This window comes from Argentina silus (genome assembly GCF_951799395.1).
Source record: "Argentina silus genome assembly, chromosome: Y".
Lineage (NCBI taxonomy): Eukaryota > Metazoa > Chordata > Actinopteri > Argentiniformes > Argentinidae > Argentina > Argentina silus.
This window is the reverse complement of record NC_139654.1, coordinates 14239686-14255941: the sequence shown is the minus strand read 5'-3', so window position 1 is coordinate 14255941 and position 16256 is coordinate 14239686.

The following is a 16256-nucleotide window of genomic DNA, read 5'->3' as shown; positions in this document are numbered from 1 at the left end:
GACCCGGAGGCGTTCCTGGCGGTGTTCGAGGGAACGGCGAGGATCTCGGGGTGGCCGGACGGCGAGTGGGCATACCATCTGCTGCCCCTCCTGTCAGGGGAGGCGCAGCTCGCTGCCCACAGCCTGCCAGCGGCCGCCCAACGGGATTATCCTTCCCTAGCCCGGGCAATTCGAGACCGCCTGGGCCTCACACCGTCGCCGGTTCCGTTCTGTTCGTGGCAGACTTCCTCTCCCGTGCAGGGGGGGGGGGGAGTAGGTTGTCGGCCGTCGTGTCCCCGGCCTGTGTCGGGCGGTGGAGGTATGTGGGGGGACATGCAGCGTTCGGCCTGTAGAGGGAGCTACAGGACCGTGTCCAGGGTGACGGGGGCGAGGCTTTGTTGCGCACTTGGTGCGAATGAAGCCTCGTTTAACGAAATGGTTAAGATGTGTGTGCCTCTGCTTTCAGTAGGTGGGCTGGGAACGGCGGAGCAGAAAGACAAACGGCTGAAAAGCTAAGGAGAAGAGACAAAGACTGAAAAGTCTAAAAATAAACAAACAATTCCCTCATCCCAACACTGCGTCTGCCTCTGTGTGTCACGGACTTTGCTACAGTAACACAGAGCAAACCTGCAGGTGGAAGCTGGGGTGGTTGTGAGGAATCCTCCTCATCCTGATGCTTCCCCTACTGGCCAGCATTGGTCGCCAAAGACTCCCTTTATTATTTTCCCTTTATTATCTCTTTTAGTTAATTGTCCTTACCTGTGTGTTGTTAGTTGTCCAGCATATAAACATGGCGTTTGCTACACCTGTTGTTCCCTTGTGAACTTATATTCTTGTATGTACCTGTGCTACCCTGCGAATCTAAGTTAAGTCTACGTTTTGATAATTGCAACTGCCTCCTTCCAGCACTTGGGTCCACCCTAAACTACCCGTTACAGTGGTGGGTGGGAAGCCCAAAACGTATTTGCATAGCCAGTGGCAAACAACTGCTCAATTATGTTGGGAGTTCTCCAAACTCGGCTCTTAAAGCCTGTCCCATGAACATGTGACATGTTTTGCATAACGTGAGATCAGTCCCTGATGCCCAGCTGCCCTCCTTAAAGTGCCTGCCTGAACCTTTGTGAATTTCAATTCAGTCAGGAGACTTACGTCGGTAATATGATAATAGTTTAACCCATTTGTGCCGGATGCTGCGCGACGCAACATTGCATCTACCGCCGGTTGCTGCGTTGCGCAACTCAGAATCTACCGCCGGTTGCTGCGTGGCGCAGCATTTTTGATTTGTCGTACTTTTCATGAGTGCAGCATATAATGCACTGTCATTGGTTCGAATCCACCTCGTGTATTTGAACCAATGAATAGACTTGGCCATGAATAGACTAGGCCTATTATCAGGATCGATATATGGTAATTGTAAACCCATCCAGGTCGTAGTGTCATGGAATTCCAAGTTAAAATACTTTGAAATAAAATGCCAAAGACTAGAGTTGATGGTTTATCCAGAGACTTTTATTCACAAGTAATAAAAGCCGTTGGGGGCGGCGGGCCGGCGCACGGGAGGAGCTGAAGGACCGGAAGGGGAAAGGCCGGCGCCCGCCCCGAGGACTAGATGGCAGGGGCGCGCACATCCGGAGCCAGCCCTGGCCCCACAGGCAGCACCCCGAGCGACAGGGGGGGTGTGTTGGCGATGCGGACGGCCGGGCCATGTGCAGGCCGAGTGCCCGGTGATGGAGGTGGGGCAGGTAGTCCGCATTGGCGACATACCGGGCCCTCACCCCGGACCAGGAGCGGCGTATCGTGTTCCGGTAAGGATACAGCATGATACGCACCAGGCGTTCTTGGATTCGGGCTGCATGCAGTCCATGATTCAGGAGCGCCTGGTTCGACCGGGGGCATTGTTGAAGGCGTCGAGGGTGTTGAAGTGTGTGCATGGGGACATCCACGAATACCCTGTGGTCGCTATCGAAATTCATTATGAGGGAAAAAAACATAGTGTACAGGCGGCGGTTAGGAGTGCCTGGCCATCAAGTGGGCGGTCGGCGCCCTCTGCTACTACCTGCTGGGTCGCGCTTTCACCCTCTACTCCGACCATGCTCCCCTCCAGTGGCTCCACCGCATGAAGGATGTGAACGCGAGGATCAGCCGGTGGTATCTCGCGTTGCAGCCCTTCAACTTTTCGGTCGTGCACAGACCGGGGGCGCAGATGGTCGTGGCAGACTTCCTCTCCCGTGCAGGGGGGGGGGAGTAGGTTGTCGGCCGTCGTGTCCCCGGCCTGTGTCGGGCGGTGGGGGTATGTGGGGGGACATGCAGCGTTCGGCCTGTAGAGGGAGCTACAGGACCGTGGCCAGGGTTATGTCGGCGAGGCTTCGTTGCACACCTGTTGCAAATAAGCCTCGTTGACTAGTGCTTAAGTAGTGTGTGCCTCTGCTTTTTCAGAAAAAGGGCTGGAAAGCAGGGACTGGAAAGTCCCAACGAACATTGAAAACAAACATTGAAAATAAACATTCTGAATAAACGGGAGATTTCCCTATTACCGACACCGACTCCACCTCTGTGTTTAGGACTTGTTTACAGTGCCCCAATAGTCTCCCTTCTGTATTTGCAATATATAACACAGAGTGTCTGTTATCTAATGATTGGTTAATTGTCTCTTGAACAAATATAAATTTTCCTTTTTGTCAATCAGATTGTATCTGTTGCTGATATAGTATAATGTATTGGTATTTGTTATATTCCTAGCGACTGACCTTATTATCCCATTTACTCCTAAAACGCCTGCTAAAAACGGCTCTCAAAACCTATGGTATTCTAGGATAAATGTCCTTATCTCCTGAGGGTTTTCCCGAAAAAATACTAAGAATTGTCAATGTCTACCAAAACCTTAATATCTAAGCCTCTGTAGCACATAGAAACATGAAATAAATTACATTTTAAAGGTACGAATCACAGGTTGTATTAAAACATGCTCCCTTAGCACTAACATACCAACACATTTTTCTAAAAATCCTCAAAATCAGATGGGGAAGAAAAAATATATTTTATTTGATTTATTTATATAACAAATAACATTTTAAACATGCCAACACACAGGCAAAGGCACCTTGGTATGAGAGAGAGGTGGGAAAGGAGTGGGGAGGGAGCTTGGTGGTAGCTTCACTATGTCCTGAATCGAAGGACGTGGTGCATGAAGCACTCGCGGTGCAGAGGAAGGTCACACTGCCTGCACCCCATCAGAGTTGACCCAGGACGCACGTTGGTGCCGTGGTGCTTCAGAGAACATTCCCTACAGGTCTTCCTCTTTGTGTTAATCTGTTGCTGATAGTCAGCAAGGCATGCTGGCACCCGAACCTCCATCTGGCGTTGACCATTGGCCTTCCTCCTCACTGACCCATAAGCTGTCGGGTCATGGTAGTTGGAGAGGACCATCACTGCCTTGGTGTCCTGCCAGATGCAGAAGGTCAAGTCATCCCGCTGCGCCACCTTGAACTCATGCCTGTTCAAGCCAGCCTGCTTTGTGAGGTCCTTGTTCTTGGGGAGGTCCTTCCTGTTGGCACGCACCGTTCCACAAGCTTGCACCCCCCTGGTCTTGAGGTCCACCATCAACTTCACACCGGTGTAAAAGTTGTCCATGTATACGGACAGGTTGGACCCGAAATAAGGTGTCGCCAGGTCTGAGACTATCCAGTGAGCCAGGTCTTTCTCAGTCTTACCCTGAATGGCCCCCCGTGTACACCTGAAAATTGGTGACATAGCCTGTATTGCTCTCCGCCATGACCCACACCTTTATTCCCCACTTCACCAGCTTCTTGGGGAGGTACTGCCGGAAGCCCAGGCGTCCCTTGAACTTCACCATGGACTCATCCACGGTCACGAAGCCATTGACCTCATACAGTTCCTGGAATCTAACCAGGAGGAGGTCCATGAACCCCCGGAGCTTCCAGAGCCTGTCCGATTTGTCCACGGCAGGGTCCATGTTATCTTGGAGATGGAGATATCTGAAAATGCATATGATAAGATTAATGAGTTTAAGACATGTATTGCCATCATTGTATTTATTTATATGTATTAGTAAGAGAACGGAACTCGGAAGAGAGCGCAAGAAAACAAAACACAAATCATTACCTCCAGATCATGTCGAAGCGGTGCCTTGCCATGGCCTTGGGGACGTGGGTCTGGTACAACCATTTGGTCTGCCTCCAGTAATCCCTGCGTGCTGGCAGCTTCAAAATACCGAATGTGAAACACAAATGTCTTCATCTCCGTTTTGGAGACAGGGTTCCACTTGGAGTTGGTGGGGGTCTGACCGCGCGTCTCTTCAGTGTACCGATTTGTTTCCGTCACCAACATGTCCCAAAGCTCATCGTTAAAAATATGCGAAAAGACATCCAGGGGGCTAGCATCCACGGGGATCGGCTGCTTCACCCCCGGTTTGCGGGTGAACTGCTTCGCATTGCGCGGCTGGTAACCCTCGGTTTTCCAGTCTACCTGGAATCCGAGAAAGTCGTCCTCCTCCTCTCCTTCTGTCCACAAATCCCACTCCTGTGCTCTATCCAAAGGATCATCCGGTAGATAATCATCCTCTACCTCCTCCTCCCTCTCAAACTCCTCATTCTCTCCCAACTCTATGTCACTGCCCTCGCTGTCAAAATTCTCCTCTGCCGTAGCCATCTCGCCGCTGCGCTGCCTGCCCAGAGAAGTCGGGAAACGGAGGGTCCCGCTAGTATCTGGGGGGGTGCTAGCGGGACGGGATCCACCCTCCATGCCTGGAGATTCCCGGACCTTTCTCCGGAGCGCAGTGCAGTGGGGCTCCGGCCCACAGAGGGTCCTCGCCCTGGTCGACTCTGGAGCAGTGGGAACCTGATGGTGTTATGGAAAATACCTTCATAGAACTATTTTCAGGTTATACACTTTCATATGACTGATACAACTTGTGTAACTACTGTGATTACATTTTCTCTTGCCACACCTCTAAAGTTCTATAGCCATTGTTCTAAGAAGCACTGTATAATTACCATGTGAACAGCGGTAGTTTCGGACGGAGTGGTGAGAGAGAGCAATAATGGGGGGACAGGCGCATCCTGCCGATAGGTGTGAAATGTTGAACGCCGATTAATCAGTAAGAAAGCGCTGATTGATCAGTGAGAGAGTCTCCCCATTGTTCATTCTCTCCCGCCCTTTCTCACGTAAGCACAAGCCCATCAGCCGATAGATTTGGCGGCAACTCCCGTTATGTTCAAACTGTATAAAAGACAAACCTGATCATTGTCTCTTTAGACTTGCGCTGAACGGACCCCCGGATCTACGCTGGGCTGCTGTTACGCTCTTGTCTCTTGTTTGCAAGCAATAAATACCGGACTCATATATTGTGGCTACTCAGGACTTGTTTCTTGATTCTTACCTCCGAAGAGCTAAAGTACAGAGCGGTAAATCCTAGACTTTTAAGATTACCTGCCACTTCAAGGACAGCAGAGACACGCGGAGCCTGTGGCAGGGCATTCAGACCATAACGGACTACAAGCCCGCGCCACAGACCTGCGACAACAACATCTCTCTGCTCAACAACCTCAACAGCTTCTTTGCACGGTTTGAAGCAACAAACACTACAAGCCCACAGAAAACTCCACCCCCCCCCCACGATCAGGTCCTGTGCCTGTCTGCTGCCAGTGTGAAGAGGACACTCTCTACCATCAACCCCCGCAAAGCAACAGGCCCAGACAACATCCCAGGCCGTGTGCTGAGGGACTGCGCAGAGGAGCTTAAGGATGTCTTCACGGACATCTTTAACACTTCCTTGCGTCAAGCTGCTGTCCCATCACATTTCAAGACCTCCATCATCATACCTGTGCCAAAGAAATCCGCTCCATCCTGCTTCAATGACTATCGCCCTGTAGCACTGACCCCCATCATCATGAAGTGCTTTGAACGGCTAGTCATGTCTCACATTAAGTCCATCCTCCCCCCCACCCTGGACCCCTTTCAGTTTGCATACCGAGCAAAACGTTCCACAGAGGACGCAATCTGCTCTGCTCTCCACCCAGCCCTCACCCACCTGGAAAAAGCAGACTCATATGTGAGAATGCTTTTCATAGACTTTAGCTCAGCATTTAACACCATAATCCCGCAACAACTGATCTGTAAACTGGACCAGCTGGGGCTCAACACCTCCCTCTGCAACTGGCTGCTGGACTTCCTCAGCGAGAGACCACAAGCAGTACGAGTCGGCAACAACACCTCGAGCAGCATCACACTCAGCACAGGGGCCCCCCAAGGCTGTGTGCTCAGTCCCCTGCTCTTCACCCTGTTGACTCACGACTGCACATCAACCCACAGCACCAATCACATGGTGAAGTTTGCGGACGACACAACTCTGGTGGGTCTCATCTCCAAGAACGACGAGACCCACTATAGAAAGGAGGTCAACCTTCTGACCACGTGGTGCAGAGACAACAACCTCCTGCTGAATGTCAGCAAAACGAAGGAGATTGTGGTCGACTTCCGGAGAGGGCACACCGAACACCCACCACTGACCATCGATGGTGCTGCTGTGGAGAGAGTGAGCAGCACCAAATTCCTGGGGGTGCACATCAGTGAGGACCTCTCCTGGACCACCAACACCGCATCACTGGCGAAGACCGCCCAGCGGCGCCTCTACTTCCTCCGCAAGCTGAAGCGAGCGAAAGCTCCCACACCGATCCTGACAACATTCTACCGAGGCACCATTGAAAGCATCCTGTCCAGCTGCATCACTGTGTGGGGCGGTAGCTGCACCGAACACAGTAGGAAAGCACTGCAACGCATTGTGAACACAGCTGCTAAGATCATTGGTGCCCCACTCCCTTCCCTGCAAGAGACTTACTCCACCCGCCTCACCCGCAAAGCTACCTCGATTGTGAGCGACGCAAGCCACCCCGCACACAGTCTGTTCAGCCTCCTGCCTTCTGGAAGAAGGTATAGGAGCCTCCGTGCCCACACCACCAGACTCACGAAAAGCTTCATACCCCAAGCTGTCAGGAAGCTGAAACCACCACCCCCCCTCCCAACCCTTCAGCCCCCCCCCCCCCCCCCAAAACACTACGGACTCTGGACAATCCACTATTCTATTGCTACAATGCACTATTGCACTATTATTATTTTTTATACAGAATACACAGTATTTGGCTGCTATTTACTGTCTTTACTGACTGCTCTTTTTGCACTGTTTAAATTATTTTTATTGAATGTTTTACTTTTAGTATGTGTTATCTGTTGTGCCTGGGCACTTTATCTGTCTCACCGTGGGAGAGTGAGGAACGTCCTCTCGATTCCTTTGTATGTCTTGACATGTGAAGAATTGACAATAAAGCCACTTTGACTTTGACTTTGACAACAGCAATAGCAGACCAGTTCTCCAAGCCTCTCTGGCTACACTTTTATAATAATTTTGAAAATTGATTAATTAACAGCAACAATAATATTTCATGGTAATTGTCTAATACTGTAATAATGTCTCTATAAAATGTCTCTATAGTCTAATGAGTGCCCTATGTTGTCTAAATGGTACAATGGTATAATGAAAGAGATATAATGCACAGGCAACGCTGTGCTAAGAATCATAGTCTGAAACAATGATGGTCAAGGTCTGTAGGTTTGGATTTAATGGCTGCTACTGGGACACAATGTACAGGTCACAGCAGGTTATCTGGTTACAATTCAGCATGACTAGTATTTAAACTGTTTTTAAGGCAGTACTCTTATTTTGAAGAGAAAAATAACTACTATTTTCAAGGACTTTCAAAAACATCACAAATGCAAAAATGCTACTAACTAGCCACACAAGCTACACTAGCTGGCTAGCTATATGCTTGTCTTGATACTGTCATGACTGGCTAACACCAGTGTGGCTTTGTCCACGCCCCCATCCACATCGGTGGGGCTGCAGTGGAGAGATCAGCAGCTTCAAAGGAGGACTTAACATGGTCACACCACACCCACACTGTGATCAAGATGGCACGCCAGCGCCTGTTGAGAGTCAGGCGGCTGAGGAAATTCGGTATGGACCCCCAGATCCTTACAAACTTTTACAGATGCACAACAGAGAGTATCCTGACCAGCTGTATCACCGCCTGGTATGGTAGCTGCACCGCCCTCGACCGTAAGACTCTTCAGAGGGTGGTGAAAACGGCCCAGTACATCACGGGCCGCAAGCTACCAGCCATTCAGGACCTCTACTCTGAGAGGTGCAAGAGGAAGGCTGGGAAGATCATATGGGACTCCAGCCACGCCCTGGTCTCTTTGGCAAAAGGTACCGAAGCGTCCAGACCCGGACCAACAGGCTCCGGAACAATTTCTACCCCCAGGCCATAAGACTGCTCAACTAATCCCCCCTGCGCAACCGTCACTACCTCAACCCCCCACCCCTGAACTCGAGCTCTATAACAAAAGCTCTTTGATCAGAAGACATCTGACATCATTGCACATATTATTGCACACTGACATTATTTCACTAACACTATTGTCACTTTTTATTACTTATTATTGAATTGTTGTTGTTTCTGTTGTTGATCCCAAAACATTTCACTTTGTCTATTACAACTGTATGCGATGTAAGTGACTAATAACATTTGATTTGATTTGTGTGTTTTTTACTTTTGTCCATAATTCTTCCCATAAATTATGCTTTTGAATCACTCCTAGATTGTGTGTCTTCATCTGTCTTGTCAACATCGTGACATGACCCACCCCTTCAAATTGCTTCTGCATGCGCTCAGTACACCCCTGTCCAGTAGCCTTGCCTGGGGAGAGCCTTAGATACAGAGGTAGTGGGAGAATCTCAAAAGTCTTCCCTCCATTCTTTGTGTCCTCTTTTCTTCCTCCTCGACCTTCTTCTCCAATGCATTTTGTGAGGAATCAAGGAAAGACCTTTGAGATTCACAGCCTCTCTTCAGGTGTCCAGGCCCAGTTACACCCATGACAGCCTGCTGCCCCCCACCCCCACAACACACTGTGATGGATCTGTTTGTTTTTGCTCACTTGAAAACATGTAAACAAGACAGTGGTAGAGTATTCCAAGAGTAATGACCAAGTACAGTATGTTGGGGGTGTCATTCAGGACACAGAAGGATCCATCAATGTGCCAAACCCAGAGGGTTAACTGAAGGGGTGGTGGGGGTATCTACCATAGCAGGTACCTGGGGGGTTAGCACAGGTCATGTGTGGAAATAAGAATGTCAAATTAGGTGATAATCAGGAAGAGAACTATGATAGCTTAATGGTGTGTGTTTTTGCCACATAACCTAATCTTTGTTGGTTGTACTTTTAATGAATTGAAGGAAGTAGTATTATTCCCCTGAAAACAGTGCTGCACGCATCATTCTGAAATGATGTTGACACAAGCCAGCTGAGACCATTTTGAACTCAAACTCACCTCTTCTCATCCGGTTTCTCATCCAGTTTCTTCGTTTATGTTTGTCTTTGTTTCATGTGATTAATTGTTTGTTTCCTGTTTGTTTTGTGTTCCTCACCTTGTCTCTCGTTTCAGACACTTCACCACCTGCCCTTGTGTGTTTCCCGCCTGTGTGATTGTCGACCCGCCCTGATTAACTTCACCTGTTCCTCATCATCCTTCCCTGTGTATTTAGTCTGTGTGTTCCCCTGTCTCTGTGCCAGTTCGTCTTTGTACCTTGTGTCAAGCGTTCCAGCGATTTTTCCTAGTGATAAGTATTCCTGTTTTTTTGATCCCCGAGTGTGTTTTTGACTTTGCCTGTTTGCCTACCCCTTTTCAGATTATCTGCGTGCCTTTTTGTAGTGATGGGCAAATGAAGCTTTTGTGAAGCACTGAACCACTTGTGCCAATTGTTTCGAAAATGGGTTCATTACTCGAAGCTTCAGTTACAGTGACCTCTCCTGGCGAAGTGCAAGGCTGCAGTCAAATTAGGCAGGCTAGTTGGTGGACAGGAGGCTTTTAATTACACGCACGCACGCCCGCACGCACGAACACACACACCTCAATGAGCAGTGTTGGAGAAACTACTTTACTTTTGTAGAAAAGATCTTTTGTTCTGAAGCATCTTTGCTTTGATCAACCTTGGATTTAAAGTATTGTAACGACCCTGTGAAAGGCCCGTTAGCAATTCCGCCAAGGGAGTTACCGCTCTTGGTGTTGTGGCTAGCGCGGCCGGTTTGTAAGCGAAAGATTGCGAGTTCGATACCCGCTTAAGGCAAGCTGCTCTACCACGCCGTTCGCTACAGCATCTTTGCTTTGATGAAATTCTTTGATGCACACACACACTAAGACTGAATATCATGTTCTATTTACAAATAAAGATTGATGAATGTGTGTATTGTGTTATTGAGGAGAGAGTGCTGGGGAAAATATGGCATAGGTTGGGTGTGTTTGTGTAACTATGGCAGGGGGTGATTATTATCACTCAAAGATTACAAGAAGAACACTCAGAGAATACAAACGCAATACCAACAACTCAACAGCAACAACGCACCTACTACGACAATCCACAAATTGTGCATTGTTTAGAGCGGTTATAAAGTGTTGAGGCACTCAAATTCAAAACTGTCGCAACCTTTCACCTGTCAGAATCGAGACGAGGCAGTGCCAGTGAATCACCTGATTGGACCGCGAACCAGTCAGGTGATTCATTCAGGCAACGAAGCAGTTGCTGCTTCGGACGTCATATGTCACGTGATTTTTTTCGCACCAAAGCAAGCTTCGAAGCAGTGCTTCGATAAAATTGTTGGTCAGTGTTTGAAGCACGTATCGAAGCTTCAGTGTCAAACTGCCATCACTACCTTTTTGAACTGCCTGCCTGTTTACCAAACCCTGCTTTGCCTACCCATTGACTGCCTACCTGTGTACCGAACCTTTTTGAAAATAAACACTATTCTATCTTATGGATTTAAGTTTTTGTCTCCGAGTCGTGCGTTTGAGTCCTTTGCCTGAGTACTCCAGTCATAACATTTAGGAGGTTAACAGTAATGAAATTAAGTTACAACAACACAAAGGGCCATCCACAGCCTTGCCTGATGCGCTTTGTATTTCAACAATCTGACACACCTGATCACCCTAAAACAGACTTGGTCTTCATCCATGTGGTCAACATCATGCCAGAGCTATTAGTGTGTAAACAATGACCCTTTCTTGTTCGCTAACAGCAGCCTATTTGACCTTATGAAACTTTTGTCATTTAATCTACCTATCACACCTGTCAGTCAATGACATGGTAAAGAGATACTTGGTCACCCACCCCTGGTGTCATGCTGCCTGTTGAATTCCTTTTCAGTCGGGGAGGGACAGCATAGAGCAGAGAAGAGGTAGATTTGGGGCTCTCGGAATATTCAGGATCAACGTGGCCGGGGCCGCAGCAAGGGGAGCCAGAGCTGAAGGAAGGGTAGAGGAAGGGGTGGGGGGGGAGTCAGTGAAAGCAAGGAAACAGGCACAAGGGGAGACTGCACAGGGCCTGGCTAGGGCCGGGAGGCAGATGGGCAGTAGCTGGAGGCGATGCAGAGGCAGTAAATCGGGGGCAACCTCGGCAACCTTCGGGCACACCACCAGCCATGGAAACAGCAAGTCGAGTAGTAAGGACCTGCGTGGCTCAGGAGGTGCTATGCACGGTGCCAGCATCCTAAGGCCGAGGATGGGAGTCCCGCCAGAGCTGCATGAAAAAAACTTATGTATTCGCTGCACTGCAAGTCGCATCAGACGAGTCAGCTAAATGGCAAACAAAATTCATATGGGGCCGGTTTCACAGACAAGGCTTAAGCCTAGTCCTGGACTAATTCACACTTTCAATGGCAAATTGCCACTGAGGATGCTTTTTAGTCTAGAACTAGGCTTAAGCCCTGTCTGTGAAACCGGCCCATGGTCCGCTCAACAGATGCACGACAGTGACCAATAACAAATGCGGTGGAATGAATGTGAAGCCAGGCGGAAATATAACAGTAGGAGGCAACACAGGGTTAATGGTAGAAACCAGCAGGAATGTCAGCGGTGCAGGGCCAGGCGTCAGCGGTGCAGGCCCAGGGTCGGGGACGACATCGAGGAGGGGCCGGAAGATTAGGAATCAGATGTAAGCACGCAGTTGATTGGCAAGTCACCACGTTTGTTTGCATTGAGTCTTTAGAGACGTTTTGGCATGAAATATCAAATGAAACATTCTGCTCTTGCTCAAGAGATCTTCTCAGCCATCTTTAGTTCTGGTTCACAGTGTGTGCAGTTAGTTATAGTGCATCACTCAAAAGTCTACTGAGGAGAGAAACGTTTGGGACACTAATATGCCACAAGTGCTTAAAATAAGGGTTGCTTGCTCATATCAACTCAAAGGAATTCGAGAAGAGGACAAACCTTCTGCAAACATCATTCATTTATACTTGATTTCATAAACATTTATGTTTACGAAACGACACGTGAAGTTTAATTTTAATAAGTAGTTGGGACAGAAGAAGTGCTGCAGTGGACCTAATGTTGATAATAGATTAGATTCAACTTTATTGTCATTGTGCAGAGTACAAGTACAGAGACAACGAAATGCAGTTAGCGTCTAACCAGAAGTGCAAAATAGCAGAAAGTGCAATGAACAGTATATACAGGTAGTGCAATATATGAGCAGTAAGTAGTGCAGTATAATATAAGCAGTGCAGTATAGCAGTATATGAGTAGCAGTAGCATTATAGCAGAATAAATAGTTACAGTATGAACAGTGTAGCAGCATATGAGCTGTATGGGTAATGCAGTCTAGCAGTATATATGTATTAACAGTAACATGAGGTAGATAGCAGAATAAATATAAATATGGAATGCCGTATAAACAGTATAAACAGGTATGTACAGTATGTGCAGTAGTATTAAGAAAATATAAGGATATGTGCATTATGTGCATTATGAACAGTATGAACAGTATGGACAGGTATGTACAGAAGAGCAGTGGTATTGAGTAAGAGCAGGGGAGGGGAGTAGTAGTGCAATTGTCCGGGTGGGGGGGGGGGGGGGTTGCAGGGGTAGTAGGTTGTCAGGTCGGTGCAGTGTTCAAGTTCAGTAGGGTGACAGCCGCAGGGAAGAAGCTGCCTCTGAACCTACTGGTTCGGGTGCGGAGAGACCTGTAGCGCCTCCCGGAGGGGAGTGGGGTGAAAAGTCTATGGTTGGGGTGAGAAATGTCCTTGACGATGCTGCGTGCCTTACGCAAGCATCGTTTGCCCTGGACAGCCTCGATGGAGGGGAGTGAGGAACCGGTGATGCGTTGGGCAGTTTTCACCACCCTCTGCAGAGCTTTCCGGTCCGATGCCGAGCAGTTGCCATACCATACTGTGACACAGTTGGTAAGGATACTCTCGATGGTGCAGCGGTAGAAGTTCACCAGGATCTGAGGAGACAGATGGACCTTCTTTAGTCTCCTCAGGAAGAAGAGACGCTGGTGAGCCTTCTTTATCAGGGTGGAGGTGTTGAGGGTCCAGGAGAGGTCCTCAGAGATGTGTACACCCAGAAACTTGAAGCTGGTGACTCGCTCCACCTCAGTCCCGTTGATGAGGATGGGGGTGTGTGCGCCAGCTTTAGACTTCCTGAAGTCCACAATGAGTTCTTTGGTCTTCTTGGTGTTGAGAGCCAGGTTATTGTCGTTGCACCACACTGTTAGGTGCTGGACCTCCTCCCTGTAGGCCGACTCATCGTTGTTGCTGATGAGACCGATCACCGTTGTGTCGTCTGCAAACTTAACAATGGTGTTTGAGCCATGTACAGTTGTGCAGTCGTAGGTGAAGAGGGAGTAAAGGAGGGGGCTCAGCACACAGCCTTGTGGAACGCTGGTGTTCAGGGTGAGGGTTGAGGAGGTGTGGTTGTGAAGCCTAACAGACTGCGGCCTGTTGGTCAGGAAGTCTAGAATCCAGTTGCAGAGGGAGGGGTTGATGCCCAGTTGCCTGAGTTTGGAGATCAGTTTGGAGGGGATGATGGTGTTGAATGCTGAGCTGAAGTCAATAAACAGCATTCTCACATAAGAGTTAGTCTTGTCGAGGTGGGACAGGGCGGAGTGAAGTGCCGTTGAAATGGCATCCTCTGTACTCCTGTTCTGCCGGTAGGCGAATTGAAAGGGGTCCAGTGTGGGTGGTAGGCAGGTCTTGAGTTGAGCTAAGACCAGCCTCTCGAAGCACTTCATGATGATGGGCGTGAGTGCCACTGGTCGGAAGTCATTTAACCCTCGTATTGTCTTCACTTTTTGGACCCTTTGGAAGTCTTCGGGTCAAATTGACCCGGGACATTATTGGGGCTTTAAAAGCAATACAAAAATACAAATTTCCATTCAAAACTCTTTAACATATATTGTCTTTATCTCAATTCCAAACAATATAGATAACATGTATGATTAATATTTGCAATTAATCTCTGCTAGATCATATTTAACAGTGGAAGTGTAATTCGTTTTTTGTGATAAAGTTATAATTGATGTAAAAAATCTGCTATAATAAGGACTTGGGTGGAATGCTTATCTCTGAAAAGTTGAAATGAAACAATGTTTTCATTGATGTTTATTATTTTTGAGGAGATATTCTCATTTGATTTTCATCTTTATCTTATTATAATCAAAGCTGTGAAAAGCAAATACAGGTGATGAACGACAATAGAAACACAAGAACCAAACTTAGATCGATTTAGTCACTGGATATGAAATACATCTCTCAAAAATGTCTCAAAAATAACTTGAGATGATTTACAATAAATAGAAACACAAAACATGAACGAAATGTACACTGCTTTATTCACTGTCAATGAAATACAGTACACTGAAAAATACATCTTTCAAACAATTCTGAAATAATATTGGATACATACAATTTGAGAGTATGTGTCCTACAGATGTACTTTTAGCAGTTTCTGCATGTGGTTTGTGTCTTTGAGTCCTTTGAGGGTTCACACACCTCGCTGTGCTTCCTCTTGTTGCCACCAGCTGCAATCTAGAATAATGAAAATACTTTATTAGTTCAGGATTTTTTTCCCACCACATCTTCTAATAGTCAATTTCAATTTGACCCACATACATACAGAGATACTCAGAAACATACACACACACACACACACACGCACACATAAACAACAACAACAACAGGACACTTACTTCAGGCACTGGAGGTTGTGGTTGTGTGGGTCGTGCAGGTGGGACAGCAGGAGCCTCCTCCACCCTCCTCACTATGGCTAGAGAAGCTGGGTTCCTGGGCACATGTTGTCTCCTCTGTATGTGCGGTGTCACCAGTGCTCATAAGCATCACATTTTTGCCCTTTTTGGGTATGTAGGATACCAGGGCCATGTTGGCCGTAAACACAAAGTGGGAGGAATGGACTGGCCTGTTCGTTACAGTTAGAAGCTGAGGTGGGAGCTCTGTCTTATTTTTTTCTGACTGTTCCACCCATTGTCAGCTTTCTTTTGAGAAGTTCCTGTCCCGGGCTGTACGATGTGAAAAAATTATCCCAAGTGATGTTGTGGCCACTGAGGCCCTGTGACATATCCAGTACCACCCGTGTCCCCTGGTGTCTCTCAGGGTCTCCTCCCTCTGGCTTCCCAGAATGTTTTGTAACAACATTGTGCAGATTCTGTGTTTGTGTGTGTGTTTGTATGTGTGTGAGTGAGTGTTTGTGTGCATGTTTCTGTGAGTCTGTGTGTCTCTGTGTATATGCGGGTCAAATTGACCCGAAGACCTTGTGAAGGACATAAATGTGTAGGGGGTGTATAGCATGTGCACTCAATGATTTTTTTTTCTTTGACATGTTCTTCACAGTAAATAAGCCAAGGCCATGGAGTTTCAGGTTGAAAAAATGTTTCCTTGTATATTTTTTCTTCAAGTAAAAATTTAAAACGGGTCAATTTGACCCGAAGACCACACAAGGGTTAAGCTCGTTGCAGTGGAGTGTTTTGGCACCGGCACGATGGAGGTGGTTTTGAAGCACGCGGGGACAGCTGCTTGGGCTAGGGACAGGTTGAATATGTCAGTCCAAACCTTAGTCAGCTGCACAGCGCAGGCCCTGAGGACGCGTCCGGGGATCCCATCAGGACCAGCAGCCTTGCGTGCGTTAGTCCTGCTCAGTGCCGCACACACGTCACGTTAATAGTTATGTACTACAGTCATGAGAAAAAGTTAGGACACCCTCCAAAATATTAAGTTATTCTCTTAAAAATATGGACATAGTGTAGTAATGTAACTTACATAATTCACCCTTTGTTATACATGTAAATATGACTGTTCCGGGATCGTGGTCCCTTTAAATAATCTGTATGTGATGACGTGGTGCCCCGATGCTTGTTTGT